This window comes from Pipistrellus hanaki (assembly GCF_964339955.1).
Source record: "Pipistrellus hanaki genome assembly, chromosome: 1".
Classification (NCBI taxonomy): domain Eukaryota; kingdom Metazoa; phylum Chordata; class Mammalia; order Chiroptera; family Vespertilionidae; genus Pipistrellus; species Pipistrellus hanaki.
This window is the reverse complement of record NC_140503.1, coordinates 201,863,811-201,883,742: the sequence shown is the minus strand read 5'-3', so window position 1 is coordinate 201,883,742 and position 19,932 is coordinate 201,863,811.

Below are 19,932 nucleotides of genomic sequence, written 5' to 3'. Positions count from 1 at the left end.
TCATCATTAAACTCTCTGTGTCATAGTCCAGATTTTCGGGTCCTAGGGATAGCTGGTAAGATATTCTCTAAGCCTGTATACCATCAGACCTTTCTTTCAAGTCCAAATAACATGCTCTGAAACACTTAATGCTTGTAAGATAATACAGTTTCAGGAGAGGATTTTGTCAACTCTAATTTGCATCTCAAGCTCCTATATTTTTTTAGTAATTTTGCTCAAGGTTTGGTGACTCTCACTCTCGGGGGTTCCTGTCTAACACTTAATCTTATTTTTTCACCTTCCACACCGATCTCTTTCTCTTAATAGTTTCAAGGGTTTGCTTCCTCTAGAGCCCTGTGCCATTGTCCATAAATCCCTCTAGGAGATAGGAGTCAGGGTGTTGGTTCCTGATTCTGGAAGAATGTTGGGGACTCTCCTGTCTCCTAATAGCCTGGCTTTTAGGTGGAAAGTCTAAGTAAGATTGCCATCCGAAGCTTTTCATGATGAATACTAATTGAATTCCAGCCTATCTTCTGGCCATTATGCTCAAAGATGACATATGTCCCCTCGGGCTTTAAGCTACTTTGACAATGTCCCTTTTACTGTTACTGGGGGTGCAAATAAGCCTTCTACCCTGGATGCAGGTAATAAGGTGGTGCATTGTCTATAGATAGTTTAGCATAAAAATAAAACACACTGAAAGTTAGTCTGCTTTTGACTATTTGCCCTGAGCCAGAAAGTTTAAACAATGCCAGCAGTGAATTTTTCCCCCCACTGCTCCACCTTACAGCACTTCTGAGGAAGGACTAGAACTTCCTCGGAAGAGGAGATGATTCCATCAAGGGAGGGTCCGTACCTGGTTTTGTACTTCACAGTATCTTGCAGGATAGCTGCCAGATAGTAGATGCTCAATAAATACTTATTAAATGAAATGTTTACTCTATATGAGAGACAATTAGAGCAGAGGGAACCAACTAAGCAAAAGCAGTGAAGGATGAACTACATTATATGTTCAGAAAACTATACAAAATGGAAACTAATTCCTGCTGCACAAAATATAAGGAGGGTCCAATGCATGAGCGGCTTATAAAAATGAAGAATATAAATGAACTTGGCAAGATAGGTGGAATATGAAATGGCAATGAAAAGTGATGAGAAAGGAATAAAGTGACTCAGATTGAAGGAAGACAACTTTATTCAGTTACTCAAATACTATAATATGTACTTCCTATGTAACAGAAATGTTTTTGGCCCAGGAGACTTAAGATTTATGAGATACTGTATGTTCCTAAGTAACTCACAGTATGAGGGAGAAGTAGAAGGTAATAATAGCAAAATTATAATGGATGTCTTTTGAGTATCTTCTGTATACAAGGTGTTTTCTAAATATTAAGTATCCTGGTCAGACTGCAAGGCAGGGCTTGTTATTAGCCTTTTATAAATGAGGAAATAGAAGGTCAGTGAGAACCAGTTTCACATCATTTCAGGTGGGATAGCTGGAGGGTCAGTCCTATCTGTGTCCACTGGGAAATGCAAGTAGAACCAAATCAGGTTATTTTGGCTGCAGCACTGATTTAGAGAGGAAAGGAGGGACGGTAAGACAAAAGACAGTTGGAGTTTTTCAATGGTTCTGAAGGCCCCAGACTATTGATGAAGTCCTCACAAGAAAAACAAAAGTCCCATGTTTAAAAGGAACATGGGTAATATTTAAATCTAACACTTCAAATGAAGAGGCATTTTGTCATTTTCTCTGAACCTTATTTCCCTGAAATCCTGGTTTACTGGCATATAGTATAAAAATAGAAGTCTGAAAAATAGAAGTCTAGTTGCTTGAGACCTCAAATTATCTAAGCTATTAATATTATATAATGTATTCCCAGAGATTTACTCCTCAAACAGAAACCATTTTTTAAAGCAAATGCCATAACTTAAAAGCAATACATTGATCTAAATCTCCGATGTGGCATGCATAAATATACATACGTGTATATATACACATCCACACACATACACATATGTACATGTGCATACACCTTTGTATATTGCCTATTAATTTCTGTGATTTTGCAATTAAACTTTAAAAGAACAACAGGACAAAGAGTTGCATATTATCCTATATCAGAGTCAGAAATACTAGATATCTTAAGTGGATTTCTTCACACTCATTTGCAATTCAAAGTTAATATAAATAATTAGATATCTTAAGTATGCATTTGTCATAACAGTCTCTTCAAGAGGGTTGTATAGGAAAGACATTATTGAGTTACTTTCAAATATTGAAAATTCATGTTGTATTTGAGTCACAGAGAGGAGGATGTGTGGATATTTAAGTTCATTCCTAAGGTATCTCCTTTGTTTTCACTGGTATTAGATGTTTAGCTCTCTGGGGTGTTAAGAGAAGAAGGGAGAATTTACAAAGACCCAACAGAAGCAGGCCTGTTTTACGTTACAGAGCCAGGTCAACTGAGCACTCACACTGCTGTCTGTGCTTTATCCCGGGACCTGGGGGATGAGAGCTATTTCAGGGCACTCTTCTGTTCTCTGTGCTGGGGTCAGACAAGGCTTCTGAATAAGAAATGCAGGGCTCCATCAGTCTGAGAGCAAATTTGATTGATCTGTACAGATTACAAGATAAATTAGATCATAATTCTAATAGATTATTTCAAGGTTCTCATACCATTTCATAAATTTGAGCCCAACCATTTCGGAAATATACTCAAACCCCTCTCCTACTTTGTATTGGGGATTAGGCACCGCTAAGAAAAATAATACCAAAAAAGGTAGTTGCTTCTTTTTATTGAATTGATGTTTTCTTCTGCCTAATAGGCCTAACTTTAAATGTATTTCATGCTCCTCAACTCAAATAATATCCATGAGGGCATGGGACAGGGGGTAGGGGAGGCTGGGGGAAGATCAATGGTGAAAAAAAGGAGATATATGTACTACTACATGTAATACTTTAAACAACAAAATAAAATTTTTAAAAAAATAAAATAAACAAAGTCCATTGAATATATGTCTATGCATGATAAAGAATATATAAGCAAAATTTAAAATTAATAGAAAACTCACATATATTATTTTAGAGAATGTCTTCCAAGCTTATAGACACATTTTCCCATCTTGAAGAGTCAGAAACTGAAACTCGAACAATTGGTAATTTCTCTGGGTTATGGATGAGTCCTCCATATTTCCTGAGCCTGAACACTTTTTGATATCTGCAGTTCTCATGCCTAGAAACCACTTTGTGTTAACTGCAACCAACCATTCTTCTATGCAGAACCCTACACAAACTCCTTGGATGTCTTCACTGGAAGTCATTTGTTGTTGTTTAGTCAACATCACCTAGAAAGAGTTGATTCTTCACATCTCTAGTGACTAGTAATTTCTTCAATGAATTCATTCTTCAGCTATTCATTCAGCTTCTCATTAGTCCAAAGTCATGACTTATACAAGCCAATACTCAGTAATTTCTTAAGGATAGGGATGTTCTTTCTTTTATCTGTGCCATTGTAGTTATAAAGCATGTCACATAGCATATAGTATAGATGTGCTTATTGATCTAGAAATCCATAAGAGCACTGTGGGAGACTAATTGGAGTCAGTTTTACTGATTAGGTGACAATCATTCTCATCCTTACCTTCTTCTTTTTCATATATTTTATTTTTTTAAGAGAAGATTTAGGTTAAGAGCAAAACTGAATAAAATAGACAGGGAATCCCCATGTAGTCCTCCCTCCATTAATGCACAGCGTCCCCAATTATGGACATCCCTTAATGGAGTGGTGCCATTGTTACAATGACAGACAAAGACCCATTATTATCTCCCAAAGTTCATTGCTTACCTCAGGGTTCATTCTTGTTGTAACAAACATATATGACTTGTATCCAACATTCTAATGTCATATAGGATAGTTTCATGGCCCTCAAAATCCTTTCTGCTTCGCCAGTTCATCCCTCTTTTTTTCCTTAAACTTCTGATCTTTTCATCATCTTCATAGTTTTGCCTTTTCCACAATGTCATGTAATTAGAATCATACAGAATGTAGCCTTTTCAAATTGTTTTTTTTTTTCATTTAGTAATAGTCATCTAAGTTTCCCTTGTGTCCTTTATGGTTTGATAATTCATTTCTTTTGAGCACTGATTAATATTCCATTGTCTGAATGTAAGTTGATTTATCTATTCACCTACTGAAGGATATCCTGGTTGCTTTCAAGTTTTGGCAATTAGAAACACAGCTGCTATAAACATTTGTGTGCAGGTTTTTATGTGAATATAAGTTTTCAACTCATTTGAATAAAAAAAAGTGTAGCTTCTTCATTTTTATTGTTGAACTATCTCAAATACATCATTGTTTGTAGTGCTGATGGCAATTTGCCTGGTTTTCCTTTTTTTTCTTCTTCTCCAGCTGACACTCAGAGAAACCCAAAGAGCTCTCAGTCTTTCACTTGCTTTTCTTTCCATTTCAAGAGTGGCATATCCCTTCTTGATGAGGAAGTTAAAGGAGCCAGATGTGCTATGTTGAAGTGTAATACACTCCTACGCACACACACCCAGAAACAGAAAGTTTTGTCCATGACTCTGCATGGCCCCATAAAATTATTCCTTTACCAAGACCTAACTTCCAGCCACCATTTAAATTAGCTGTTTCCCTTGATCTCTGCTTATCTTTGTCCCTCACCTGTAGACCTTCACCTTGTCTCCTTTTTGTGGTCTTTTAAGTCTTCAGCCTCCTAAATGGGTCTTTGCCTCTTTAAGGATTTCTACTGCTGAGGAAGGTACAGTAGGAGCTTCAGTTCAGGATGATGGAGGATCAAGAGCTAATCTGGACCATGGGTCATTACTTGTTCTTTTTCTATTGTTAATCCAGATATCTTAGAATAACAATAATAGTAGAGATAGGTCTCTTCCTAGGCCAGCTACTAATTTGCTAAGTCCTGCTAATGCTCTACCTTAATATTCAGAGTGTGCCTGGCTCCTTTCAAAAGACAGATTGCATCATAAAGGTGGTTTCATAGCCCTATTTTCAGTTCTATAATTTTTTTTCTTTATCTTCACTATGGCTTGTGATAGAAAAGGACATCCCATCACAATTCATAATGAGAATGCTTAGAATGTACTGTTCTTTAGTGTTTTTCACTACAATTGGTATTGAAATTGTAATTAGCCTAAAGGTGTTACTCTCATAACAAATGGCAATTCCACTATCTCACATGTCATAATAGTCTGTTTTAATTTAATGGCAAGAATTATTTTTTGAAATAATACAGAAAGAGGATGATGACAGGTGCCTTTTCTAGTCACTTTCTTCTACTGCCACCCTCATTCTCCAGCCCCTCATCCACCACATTTAGCTCACAATGAGCAACCTCAGTGTTGTGCTATTGTGTGTCTCCCTGCCTTAGCCCACATGGCTTCCCTCTGCTGGAAAGGCTGTCTTCAGCCCTCCTATCCTCTGCCCAATTATAAATACATTTTCAGCTTTCAATGGTCAGCCTTTTGACAATGTCCAGTGAACAGAGTTGGCTGATCATCTCCACACTCCACCCTGACCTTCCTAGAATTCACTCCTCTTCCCCAGAGCCTCAACCTCAGAGGTCCACAGTCACATAGAATCCTCTTTCAGGAGGGGATCCTCCTTAGACACAGCCTGGCCTCATCTTTGTGCCCCTCATCCCAGGGCTCCATTTTGCCATGAAGATCTGCAGGCCAGGGCCTGTACCCCAAAATAAAATGTTCAAGAGTCTGTGGTAAAATAATAAAAACTGAGATTTAAAAAAAATAAAACCCCATATGTGAACTTAGGAATCTGACTTTATTCTGTGTTCCTCTTACACATCTGCTGTTAAATTGTTTCATAGTTAATAAAAATGCAATAGTGATTGCATTTCCGCAATGTATTTGGCAAAGTCAAAAGTTAGCAGTCACATTTCAGTTTTCAGGTTAGAGTAGATGCATACATACTGCTTTATCGAATCCACACACCTGCCACAGCACCTGTCCACACTTACCTCAAGTGCTTTTTTGTGGAGATGAGTGTCTCTGCAGATTCCCCTGACAGCAGGAAGCATGCCCTATTCATCTGGACAACAGGACTTGGTGCAGCACATGTTTAAGAAACATTCTCTGCAGAATGGATGGAGGAAAGAAAGGAAAATAGAGCATTAGAAATATTTTCTTTTAATTATTGTTACTTCCGGGCATAATTTAAAGAAATGTAAAAGACTCCTCTTCAAAAACAGTATGGTACTTCCAGAAGTTAATATTTGTCCATAATGAGCATTTTGGTCATTTATGTCCGCTTATTACTATCTATCCATATAAGTGTACTAGAGGCCCAGTGCACAAAATCTGTGCAGGGGGTAGGCGTCCTTTAGCAGGCCTGCACCCTTTCTATTCTGGGACCCCTTGGGGGGTGTCCAGCTGCTGATGTATGCCCAAAAGGGATTAGACCTAAACCGGCAATCAGACATCCCTCTCACAATCCAGGACCACTGGCTCCTAACTGCTCATCTGCCTGATCAACCATATTTATTATTATTATTTCACAAATATTGGCTCATCTGATCCTCAGAAGATTTAGTGAATTCAGAAGTATTAGAGAACTCCATTTCCAAGTGGCAGAGTGTAAACTTAGAGCCATATATTCTGTTCACAAGCCTGGTGTTGTGTTGCTTTGTCCTGTTTTTCCCCATTGCAGTCATGTACTAAGCAGGATAGAGAGAATAGAATACTCCACTCGCTCACGCATGCACAATGCCCTCCCACCACATGGGAAGTAACATTTTATTATTTATATCCTTTACATTTGTCAGTGTATGGTAATAATAAAAATCAGACTTAGTTTTATTATTGCTGTTTTAAAAGTCTTAACATCTCCCTTTTTCCTACACCCTGAGTGGCAACCACAGCCCATCATAGGGACACCCATGTGTACTGGTCAGACAAAGCCAACTGCAATGGCAAAGACTCTTAAATATCCAACAAGATTTTTGCACAACAACAGTTTATCTGTCACATCACAGTGTGTATATGTTCTTAAGTGCTCAGTTTTATGCAGTCTTTTTAAAAAGCCAAGCTCTTTTGTTGATTTATTGATGATAGCTATTCTTACAAGTGTGAGGTGATATCTCATTGTGGTTTTAATTTGCATATCTCTGGTGATTAGTGATGTTTAGCATCTCTTCATATGTTTACTGGCCATCTGAATTTACTCTCTGAAGAAGCATCTATTCAGGTTATTTGCCAGGGGAGGAATTTGGGAAAAGGGAACCTTTATGCCCTGCTGGTGGGAATGCAGATTGGTGCAGCCACTGTGAAAAGCAGTATGGAGTCTTCAAGAAATTAAAAATGATACTGCCTTCTGATCTAGCAATTCTACTTCTTCATATTTATCATAAGAAATAAAAAACACTAATTTGAAATGATATATGTGCCCCTATGTTCATTGCAGCATTATTTACAATGGCCAAGATTTGGAAACAGTCTAAGTGCCCATCAATAGATGAGTGGATTAAAAAACAGTAGTACATCTACACAATGGAATACTACATTGTGGTAAAAAAAAAAAAAAATGGAATTCTTACCATTTGCAACATCATGGATAGAACTGGAGAGCATTGGAGCATTGTGTTAAGTAAAATAAGCCAGACAGAGAAAAATAAATATTATATGATCTCATCATTTGTGGAATATAACAAACAACATAAATTGATGAACAAAAACAGATCCAGAGACAGCGAAGCATTGATCAGACCATCAAAACCTCAGAGAGAAGGTAGGGGAGGGTGGGGATAACTGGGAGAGATCAACCAAAGGACTTGTATGCATGAACATAAGTCTAACCAATTGATACAGACACCAGGGTGGTGAGGGCATGAGTGGGGCATGGGGGGCAATGGAGGAATAAAAACACATATGTAGTACCTTAATCAATAAATAAAAAATAAAGAAAATAGACACAAAAAATGAACAGAGCCTCAGGGGATTGTGGGACAATATTAAAATATGACAAAGAATATAATTGGAATCCCAGAAGGAGAGTAGAAAAATATTTGGATTGAAAAGATATTAAAAAACAAACAAACAAACAAAAACAAAAAACAAAGCTGGGACATGTACTCAACAGAATACTACTCAGCTATAAAAAGAAAAAAATATTACCTTTTGCACTAGCATGGATGAACTTGGAGAGTATTTTGCTAATGGGACAATCAGAAAAACAAATGCCATATGATTTCACTTATATGTGGAATCTAATGAACAAAATAAACTAACAAAGTGGAGACAGATTTATGCATACAAAGAACAGACTGACAGCTATCAGGGGTCAGAAGGGTTTGGGGCTGGTGAGCAAGGTAAAGGGATTCAGCAAAGAAAGATGCCTGGACACAAATAATAGTATGGCAATTGCCAGAGGGAAGGGTGCTGGGGAGATAGAAGAGAGTAAAGGGGGATAAATAGTGGTTGAAGGCGACATGACTTGGTGTGAGAAACACACAATACAATATATAGATGATGCATTGTAGAATTGAAACCTATATAATTTTACTAGCCAATTTCACTCCAATAAATTCTATGAAAAGTAAATTTAAAATAGGAAATTAGACTGGTTGGCAATGCTCAGTTGTTGAGCATCAATCTATGAAACAGGAGGTCATGATTTCAGTTCTAATCAGGGCACATGTGTCTTCTATTTATCATAAAGTTCTGTGTCTTCTACCTATATAGTAAAGAGGTAGTATGCAAATTAACCTTCTTGCCCTCATAAGATGGCTGCCTATGACTAGGCCGACAGGAGGGTTAGTGATGGACAATCAAATGAGTAAACAGTAGGCTGTGTGGGGCAACCTGGCTGGCAGGGAGCCGTCAGGGGTGACCAGGCTGGTGGGGGGGTGGGCAGTTGGGGGCAACCAGGCCAGCATGAGGTTCAGTTAGGGGTGACCAGGTTGGTGGTGGGGGTGCATTTAGGAGTGACCAGGCTGGCAGGGAGGGGGCAGTTAGGGGCAACAAGTCTGGCAGGGGGTGGGGCAGTTATGGGTAATCAGGCCAACACACAGTGGTAGTGAGGGGTGATCAGGCCAGTGGAGGGCAGTTAGGGGTAACCAGGCAGGCAGGTAAACAGTTAGGAGCCAGTGGTCCCATATTGTGAGATGGATGTCCGACTGCTGATTTAGGCCTGATCCCTGGGCCTAAACCTGCAGTCGGACATACTCTGAGGGGTCCCAGATTGGAAAGGGTGCAGGATGGGCTGAGGGGATCCACACCCACATGCACAAATTTCATGCACTGGTCCTCTAGTCCCTTCTTATAAAAACAGTTATCATTGGAATCAGTACCCATCTGGGTAATCCAGGATGACCTCTTCCTCAGACCCTTATCTACAGTGTGGGGCATGTAAGAGGCAGCCAATCAATGATTCCCTCTCATCATTGATGTTTCTATCCATCTCTCCCTCTCCCTTCCTCTCTGAAATCAATAAAAACTATTTTAAAATATAGGAAATTATTTTTTAAAAGCCAAGTTCTCTTATTCTGTGTCTCTGTGTGCTATGGGGGCTATTCTCTCTATTCAAACTGTAGATAGTGAAAGAGCATGAAGCATCATGTAGGAAATTGAGGGTCAGGATTCTGATTGGCATCTATCTCTTATACTCAGGAAGAGGGTGCACATCACTGCAAAGGAAGCTGGTAGACATGGACTACACCTGTACCTGGGCATGGGAGGAATGTCTCTACCGCTCCCTGTGCCAGGCTTTGTTCATTCCAAGGGCTAGCTGACAAATAGGCTTCTGGCTATGGTAGATGTCAATTAATCATGCATTTGGCATAACATTTTGCAAGCCATTATTGATATGTAAGTGCTTTTTTTTTGGCAAGCAAACTTTTCTAATGCTAGCTCACTTGAAGAATTATCATCGTAAGAGAAACTTAATTTACCTCCTGCTCATTTTATAGTTTGCCAATAATTTTCATATTTTTACTTGGTCATTACTCTATAGATGGTCAAGATCCATTTCTCTCCCCATTTTACCATGGATCATTGACCCTCCGGAAGGTTAATGACATGTATTCCTTATCTAGTAGCTGATAAATTCTCTCAACACAGAATTCTGCAAAGAGGAAATGTGCTGGACACCCACATTTTCTAGATACCCAATTAATATTTTTTTCCACCCAGTTCCTTTATTTAAGCATCCCTATTTCATTTAGATTGGCAACTAATAGTAGTTAGATGACCAAGTTTAGGAAAGTAGTATATAACTAGGAGTCCCTTCCAAAAAGCGGCAGGTAGAGCTGTTCTTGCTTTCTCTTTATTCTACATTGATCAAGCTGGATCAGACATGCACACCTGTTTCTGTGAAGCAATACATATCTTTCAATTTCACTACAACAAAAATGTGTTACCTCATAGTCCTGGAGGCCAGAAGTCCAACACCGAGGTGTCAGCAGGCTATGCACCTTTGGTAAGCTCTAGGAAAAGATCCTTCCTGGACTCTTGCAGTTGTTAGTGGCTTCAGACTTTCATTGACTGGTCTGCATAATTCCAATCTCCACTTCCATCTTCAACATCTTTCCACATATCTGTGTCTTCTGTCGCTTATAAAGACAGTTACCATTGAAGTCAGGTCCCACCTGGCTAATCCAGGATATCCTCTTCCTCAGACCCTTAACCCCATTGCATTGCAAAGAACCCCCCAACAAATAAATTCATATTTATTTAAACCTTTGGAGTGTTAGGATGTGTACATATATCTTTGAGGGTCACCATTCAACCCACTACACCATAACTACAGTGACAGCTTCCCATTATTGCTATAATAAATTACAACAAAGTTAGCAGCTGACAACAAAACACTTATGCTATTTTACAGTTCTGGAGCTCAGAAGTCTAAATCAGATGACATCAGTGCTGTGTCCTTTCTGTTTCCTTGTCTTTTTCAGCTAATAGAGGCTGCCTGCTGTCCTTGGCCCAGTGATGCTGGTATCATTCCAAACCATAGACTCCGTCATCACATCTCTTACTACTAACTGCTTCCCCCCTGTTATAAGTAAGTGCCTTTGTGATGATATTGAAATCACCCAAATAGTCCAGAGTGTTTTTGCCACCTCAATGTCCTTAACTTAATCACATCTGCAAGGTCCCTTTCACCATGTAAGATCACATATTCAGAGGTTCCCAGGCTTAGGCTGTAGACATATTTTGGGGAGCATTATTCAGTCTACCTCACTTATAACCTTCCCCAGTTCATTGGCCCTAGATGGTTTGACTCAGTGGATAGAGCTCGGCCTGCAGACCAAAGGGTCCCAGATTTGTTGTTGGTCAAGGACATGTCCCTTAATTGCAGGCTCCTTCCCAGCCCAGGTGCTTGTCAGGGTGCGTGCAGGAGGCAACCAATCAATGTGTTTCTCTTACATTAATATTTCTCTCTGTGTTTCCCTGTCTCTTACACTCTCTCTAAAAATCGATGGGGAAAAATATCCTTGGGTGAGGATAAAAAAAAAAAAAAGTTCATTGAATACTTCAAGGTCTGGTCAATTAGATTAAACTCCAGGGATGACCTAGTAAGGGATGCTGGAATATGGGTGATGTCCCATCCTCCATGGGTCAGAGCTGGGCGCAGGGAAAAGCCCCACTCTACCATTCACAGAAGAGCCAGAGCTCAGGATGCTGAGGCTCTGGTTTCTGGCCCCTCCTGCTCTCAGAGCAATAGATTTTAATTTGCTGCTCTCTCCCTGTGGGGAACTTAAAGTACCGTACAAGCATTTGGCTTATTAATCTTCATAACATCCCTGAACACCCTGTGAAGTTATCAAAGGGCAAAGGAAAGGGCAGCCATAATTTTCCCTATTTCACAGACAGGGGAGAGTGTGACAGGGAAGAGGTTCAATTAAGTTCTCTAATGAGTTGTGGAGAAAGACAGAATAAAGGACCCAGATCTCCAAAAAAAGCCATGCCTTCCTTATCCTCTTAATCACTATCTTGCTGTTACAATTTCATGACTAAGGATTTTTTAAAAATATATATGGTCTGGTCTTTCTGGCAGATGAGCTAGGGGCAACAGATGTACAGGACACATTCATTGATGTGTCTCTGTCTGTGTCCTATGTCACTGCCTTTGAGGAGATGCTTGAGTACGATACATCCCAAGATAGATGAGGCCAGAACAAGGCAAACACATGGGAAGCTGAAAATGACATATAAACAGGACTCACAGAACTTAATTTTTCCACAGATTTCATTGGATAATAATGTGTTTCCTCCCCCAATGAATAGAATAGGTCTCTTTGCCATCTCATATTTGAAATGGGCAAAGGGTACAACAAAATCTATTGCATTTACCCAACTTTTAACTATTTTCTAGGAAATTTGCATATGCTCCTGAACCTTGGTTTCAGGCAAAACAGTCTTTAATTAACCATTTACTAGGGGAAATTCTTGGAGATCATTCTATGGGGAGAATGAAAAGGCCTAGGTCAGTGATGTTTCTCCATCATATTCCTGAATCAGATGCTGGACTGCCCTGATCAAGATTCTCTCTCTTATTTTATTTTCAACCTTTGTGGCATACAATAATACTACTTTTCCAATTTTGTGTCAGGCAGACAAGTTCATCAAACTGAGAACAAAAATCTGGGGGGGTTATCCTATCTAATAAAGAAGGAATATGCAAACTGACTGTAAATCTGTGACAAAGATGGCAGTGGCTGAGCCATGGCGATTATGCAGGTGTTCCTCCCCAGCCTGCCTGCAGAAGGCCTCTGGGCCTGCTTTGTCACCACTGCTGCAGGGGCCAGAGGAACAGAGACACAAGCCCACAGGGGGGCCCAGCACCCAGCAGCTCCAAGCCCTGTGGCCATGTTGGCACTGGGGTCGATGGGGCTGCAGTGGAGACACAAACCTACAGGAAACCTATGGAAAGGGAGATAAACTATCATTGCATTATCTCCCTTTCCACAAGATGAGAAAACTGCCCCTGGTTTTTTAATACTGCCCCTGGTTTCTGGCCCTTCCCACTCTCAGAGCAATGGATTTTAATTTAAAAGATGTGGCCCACACCTTTCTACAAACACAGGGTATGTTATGAACACTCCCAGGAAGGTCTGGTCAGAATACTGTCTCCAGGGAATAACGCTAATCTGGCAAATCACCTGAGAGAGGAAACAAGCTTTTGTTCAGTTTATTCTGAAGGTCAGAGAACATGCCACCCCAACATATGCCGTGTTGTTATATTGATGATGTTGAGCTGCAGATGCTTGAAAAACAGCAAATTCAAAAAAAGGCTTTTACTAAAGCTCCTGATCTGCCTAAAATCGGACCCCCCAACAGGAGCTTAAATGTCATAAGTACCCTCAATGGAAAAAGTGCCATCAGCCAGGGAAGACTTCCTCCTGTCAAAGGACAGGAGTCTAGAAGTTGACATCATACCCAAACTTTGTTACAAATTATCTCTTCCACCCCCCATTCATCTTTCCTAAAAATAATTTACTCTCCTCTAAGAGGCCTACATCTACTGTCCCCTTTCCCTAGGAAGAAGGTATTTAAATCTGAATTCTAAGCCATTTTAGGGGATTATTCATTTTTTCCCTGAGATCTCCCACATATACATGAGGTACACATGTTAATGAACTTTTGTTTTTCTCTTGGTAATCTGTCTTTCATTACAAGGGCCTCCACTAAGAACTCAGAAGGATAGAGGAAAACTATTTTTCCTCCTCCATATTTCTATCTCAGGAAATCAAGTCCCAGGTTGAACAAAGAGGTTGGCTCAAGTGCCAAGCAGTGCCGGCAGAGGGGAGGGAAGTTTCTAGGAGAAAATCAATGATATTGGCATCAAAGTAGGACAGAGGGCACATGTGTGGTTGCTGGTGAGAGTTCAAAGTGGTTCAAAATTTTTGGAGGATGAGTTGGCAAAATAGATAGAAATGTTCATGGTACATCCAAGAGCCTTCTTCTAGGAATCACATCTGCTGAGATAAAGCACAAGTGCATAAGCTCTGGTCAGAAACCAGGATGCTACTGTGGGCTCCTCTTCCACAATAGAAAAGGAAAGCCTGCTAACAACCTGCATTTTTAGGACAAGGTGGCACCTATACTAATAAAAGGGTAATATGCTAACTGAACATCTTCTGGACTAACTTCCAGACGTTGTTCTGGACAAAGTCAGGTTGGAGGGAGAGGTGGCCATGAGGCTTGGGGCTGCTGGGTGTCGGGCACACCTGCAGGCTTGTGTCTCTGCACCTCCAGCAACAAAGCAGGCCCAGAGGCCCTCCTCAGGCAGGATGGGGAGGAACGCCTGTGTTGTTGCCATGGCCCAGCGGCTGCCATCTTTGTTGTGGAGTGACAGTCAATTTGCATATACCCTCTTTATTAAATGGGATTATTGATTTCAGAGAGGAAGAGGGAGAGATTGGAAACACCAATTATAAGAGAGAATCATTAATTGGCTGCCTCCTGCATTGTCCCAATGGGGATTGAGTCCACAACCCAGGCATGCCCTAACCAGGAATTGAACCATGATGTCCTGGTTCATAGGTCAATGCTAATAGATCAAGCCAGGTGAATTAGGCTATTCCTTATCATATTTTAAAATATGATAAGCTGGCATTAAAATTAACTTTATTAAAATATTATCTATACTAATAAAAGGATAATATGCCAATTAGACTGGGAAACCTTCTGGAAGACCTTCCGGATGTCCTTCCAGTCAAAGCTATGGTGATGGGGCTGAGGCAGAGGCAGTTAGGGATGATCAAGCCTGGAGGAGGGGTAGTTGGGGGTGAACAGGCCAGTCGGGGGGGCAGTTGGAAGTGAGCAGGCTGACAGTGGGGGGAAGTTGGGGGCAAGCAGGCTGGCAGGCAAGTGAGTGGTTAGGAGCTAGTGGTCCCAGATTGAGAGAGGGATGTCCCAGATTGGAGAGGGTGCAGCCTGGAGCTAAGGGACACCCCTCCCCCTGTGCATAAATTTCATGCACTGGAACACTAGTTACCTTATAAAGAAAAACACATATTTTTTAAAAAATGTAAAAAATTCACATGCATAGATACAACTAACTAGCAGTAATACCTAACTATTTTTTTTAAGGTATAAGTTAATTAATAGCTTTAAAAAGTAGTGATTTCATCTTTTTTTCTGGCAAGCCTTGTGCAGTTCAACTGGCAATAGCTTTAAAAGTAACATACTTCAGGAAAATGCCTTAATTTGCTGGTGGTGGACATCTGTTGTTTTTTCCTGCCTCGCATTTCTATCATGTACTTTGGAGATGGCATCCTGAAGTTTCCGTGGGGACCACTTGTGCTATATTTGTAACCTCTGGGGTTTGAGTGGAGATGGGCACAGGACTTGGAACAGTCAGTCATTTTATTCCATTCCTGGCACAAATAATTGGTCCAGAAATGGGAGAAAATCCAAGCAGATTAGTGTAAACAATTATTTTGGTTCTGCTGAAACTTCCAAAATAAAGATTCACATTTTCCTAAGGATTCACATTTTCCTAGGGATTACCAACAGTGAGAGCTGTGAGCAGCAGAGCTGCAGGGCCTTGTCTTTGTTTTAACATAGTTTTTTCCTTTTTTTAAAAATTTATCTTTATTGTGAAAAGTTATACAGATGTCTCCTTTTCCCCCTTTGATACCTTCCACCCTGCACCTGTCCCCTCCCCCAGGCCTTCACCACACTGTTGTCTATGTCCCTGTTGTGGGTTTTGCATATATGTATATACATTCTTTGGTTAAACTCTCCCCACTCCACCATCCTATCCCCCCTCTGAGGTTGTGAGTCTGTTCCATGCTTCTATGTTTCTGGATCTATTTCATCCATCAGTTTATCTGGGCCTTGTCTTTGCCAACAGGAGGAGAAAGTCTGCCAGAGAAAGACACTGTCACAGAGAATAGGGCTGGGAGGTAAAGAAAGGGATGGCTAGGGCAGAGTTATAAAGAGAGAGGAAAATGGGAGATAAAGAGAATTCCAGTTATTTTATTTAAGTTCTTGGATCAGTTTGTGTCTGAAATAACTTGCGACTCTATATTTTCTGTTTTTGGTTCAGCTGTTTTGAGTTATAGTTCTATCACGTGCAATCTAAATAATCTTAATTCTTTACTATTATTTAAGTGCATCACGGATTTTTTCCTCTTTGTCTTCCCATAAACATAGGCATTTAGACAGAGTCTGAGGAAAATGAAAGTATAAATGTTCCAGCTGGGAAACTAAAAATCCAGCCCACTCTGTGTAAGTAACCTGTCCAGTTGTGTCAGGTTTTTAGGATCCCTGTTCATGCTTGGCGGCTCCATCATTACCGACCTTCAGCTCACAGGTTCACACATGTAAAACACCTTAAACTGTGACATTCCTTAGTTATAATATCTGGTTATATTCTCAACTTTCTGTAGAATATTTTCTTCTTTCATTATTTTTTATGTTTATTTATTTTAGCGAGGGAGGGAGAGGGAGAGAGATAGAAACATTAATAATGAGAGAGAATCATTGGTTGGCTGCCTGCTGCATGCCCCCACTAGGGATCCAGCCCATAACCTGGGCATATGCCCTGACCTGGAAACAAATCATGACATCCTGGTTCATAGGTCTATGCTCAACCACCAAGCCACACTGGCTGGGTTTCTTTCATTATTTATATCTAATGCCATCAGTGGTTTTTGAAATATTCTGTTTAAAGAGTGTTGCTTTCATATGATTAATTGCATTATGATAGTATGTGTTTTATTGAGTTTATATTGAAAATTTTATTTTAGCATCTTTTAAATGGATTCTTTATTTGCCATATCTTAGAGCTCCCTCCAATGATGCATTGTTTTATTTTACTGTCTTGAAATAGTTTATATCAAAAATTATTTTATTGCCTAAAATGGAGACTAAAGTAACAAAATATCACAAAAATAGATCCAGAGACAGAGAAGCATCAATCAGACTGTCAAACCTCAGAGGGAAGGTAGGGGAGGGTGGGGGTAAGAGGGAGAGATCAACCAAAGGACTTGTATGCATGCATATAAACCTAGCCAATGGACACCAGACATCAGGGAGGTGAGGGCATGAGTGGGGGGGGGGTAGGGGGCAATGGAGGGATAAGGACACATATTTAATAACTTAATCAATAAAGAAAAAAAAAGAAACAAAGTAGGAAAAGTAATATATTCACTTAAAAATATAAATAAATTAGAGGCCTGGTGCACAGATGTCGTGCATGGGCGGAGTCCCTCAGTGTGGCTTTCAGGGATTGGGCAGAAACCAGTACTCCAATGCCTGCTGCTCCTGCCTGCCACTCCTGCTCATCCTAGCCCCACGGTGCCTGCTGCAGGCTTGTGCCCAGTCAGTCCTGACAGTCCTGCTCAGTAGAGAATCCCATATCTGCAGCAGCACTCACCAGCCATGGGCCCTGAGTCTGGCACCCATCCTGTGGGGGTGGGTGGGGCGGGGTGCCATTGGCTTTCAGGGCAGCGGTGTGACACCCTTGCTGGCCCTGGATCTGGATCTGTCCTGCTGACATTTGCTCAGGTTGCCGAGGGCCACCTGGCTGCTGCTTTTATATTGTTTCTTCGTTGTGGAGCATTTAGGGAGGGGAAGCAGCCTTGATGCCCGATGCTGACTTCTAGGAGGCCAGTGGTGGTGTCTGGATCATACTGGCAGCACTGGTCCATTGGTGCCTGGCCTGTTCTCTGGAGATTGGATTTGTAGGACTACTGAGGGAGTGAATGGCTGCTGCCTGGCTGGTGGGCCACTGGGATGGGTCAGTCAATTGAGTACCACTCCTGCTGTGGCAGCACACTGACCACCAGGGGGAAGCTCCTGTATTGAGCATATGCTCTCTGGTGGTCAGTGCACGTAACAGCGACTGGTCTGTCTGCTGTTTGTTCAATTTGCATATTAGCCTTTTATTATATAGGATAGATATGTTTTACATTTACTTATAGAATTAAATGGGAACCATCAGAGCTTAAGATCTGAGAATATTTATGTGTGCATTTAATCATTTTATTCTAGATTATAGGTGATGAAAAGAGAATAAATGTCTACATTCTTCAAGCCAGTAAGAAGCTGCTAAGAATTTTATCTGGGACTTTCTTTTACCTCTCTCTTCTACATGAGATTATTCAATTACTGCCTTAAGTAATAAATGACTGCTCAGTGAAACTCCAAAGGCCAGATAATTTTCCTGCAGATTTTTAACAACAACAACAAAAAACACATTTCCCCTGGGACACGAGTTGGAACGTTGTGGAGGCAGCACCTGGGGTGAACAAGGGTAATAGAGTTCATAATAATTAATTCACAGCAGCTATTCTCTAGTGATCAAAGATTGAATCATATGTGAGTGTGGTTTTAATTTCCTCTTTTAAATGAAGAACAAGCAAAACTATAAATCACGTTTCCAATTCTGCCGTAAATCTCATTTGTTCCATTGCTTGCTGACAATCGGAGAGAAATATTTTATTCCTTGCATTCCTTGTCCATATCAGGTTCATTATATTTTATTCTTTCCAGTATTAAGTGAGCACAGGCCATGCAAACTCTGAAGTCCTTAGCAATGAATTCTCTGCTGCCCCAAGATGGATAGGGACAGGCAATCAGACATGCAGTTTGCTTTTTGAAGGAGTCATACACATGCCTCACCATGCTGAGGGGCATCTCCCTGTGACTTGTGGCTTGCTTGGAAAAAATAGTCTCAGGCAACCTGTAGTTTTAGCAAATAGATTTCCTTCCATTTTGGAGCCCCAGAACTAACCAGATGTTAAATAATAATAATAATTCTTCTTCTTCTTCTTCTTCTTCTTCTTCTTCTTCTTCTTCTTCTTCTTCTTCTTCTTTTTAAATATATTTTATTGATTTTTTACAGAGAGGAAGGGAGAGAGATAGAGAGCTAGAAATGTCGATGAGAGAGAAACATCGACCAGCTGCCTCTTGCACACCCCCCACCGGGGATGTGCCCGCAACCAATGTACATGCTCTTGACCGGAATCGAACCTGAGACCTTTCAGTCCGCACACCGATGCTCTACCACCGAGCCAAACCGGCTGCTGTTGCTGCTGCTTCTTCTTCTTCTTCTTCTTCTTCTTCTTCTTCTTCTTCTTCTTCTTCTTCCTCCTCCTCCTCCTCCTCCTCCTCCTCCTCCTCCTCCTCCTCCTCCTCCTCCTCCTCTTGTTCTTGTTCTTGTTCTTCTTCTTCTTGTTCTTGTTCTTCTTGTTCTTCTTCTTCTTCTTCTTCTTCTTCTTCCTCCTCCTCCTCCTCCTCCTCCTCCTCCTCTTGTTCTTGTTCTTGTTCTTCTTCTTCTTGTTCTTGTTCTTCTTGTTCTTGTTCTTCTTGTTCTTGTTGTTGTTGTTGTTGTTGTTGTTCTTCTTCTTCTTCTTCTTCTTCTTCTTCTTCTTCTTCTTCTTCTTCCTCCTCCTCCTCCTCCTCCTCCTCCTCCTCCTCCTCCTCCTCCTCCTCCTCTTCTTCTTCCTCTTCTTCTTCTCCTTCTCCTTCTCCTTATTTTGTTTAAATTTTTATTGTTGCCCTAGCTGATTTGGCTCAGTGTATAGAGAGTCAGTCTGTGGACCAAAGGGTCCTGGATTTGATTCCATCAAGGGCATGTACCTTGATTGTAGGCTCCTCTCCTTTGGACCCTGGTCTGGGCTTCTGCAGGAGGCAATCAATCAATGTGTTTCTCTCACATAGATACCTCTCTCTGTCTTTCCCTCTCTCTTGGATTCTCTCTAAAACAAAAAATCAATGGAAAATATCCTCAGGTGAGGATTTTCAAAAAAAATCATTAAAGCCCTAGCAGTTTGGATCAGTGGATAGAGCATCGGCCTATGTACTGAAGGGTCCCAAGTTTGATTCCCAGTCAAGGGCACATGCCCAAGTTGTGGGCTCAATCGCCAGTAAGGGGTGTGCAGGAGGCAGCCAGTCAATGATTTCCTCTCATCATTGATGCTTCTATCTCTCTCTTCTTTTCCTCTTAA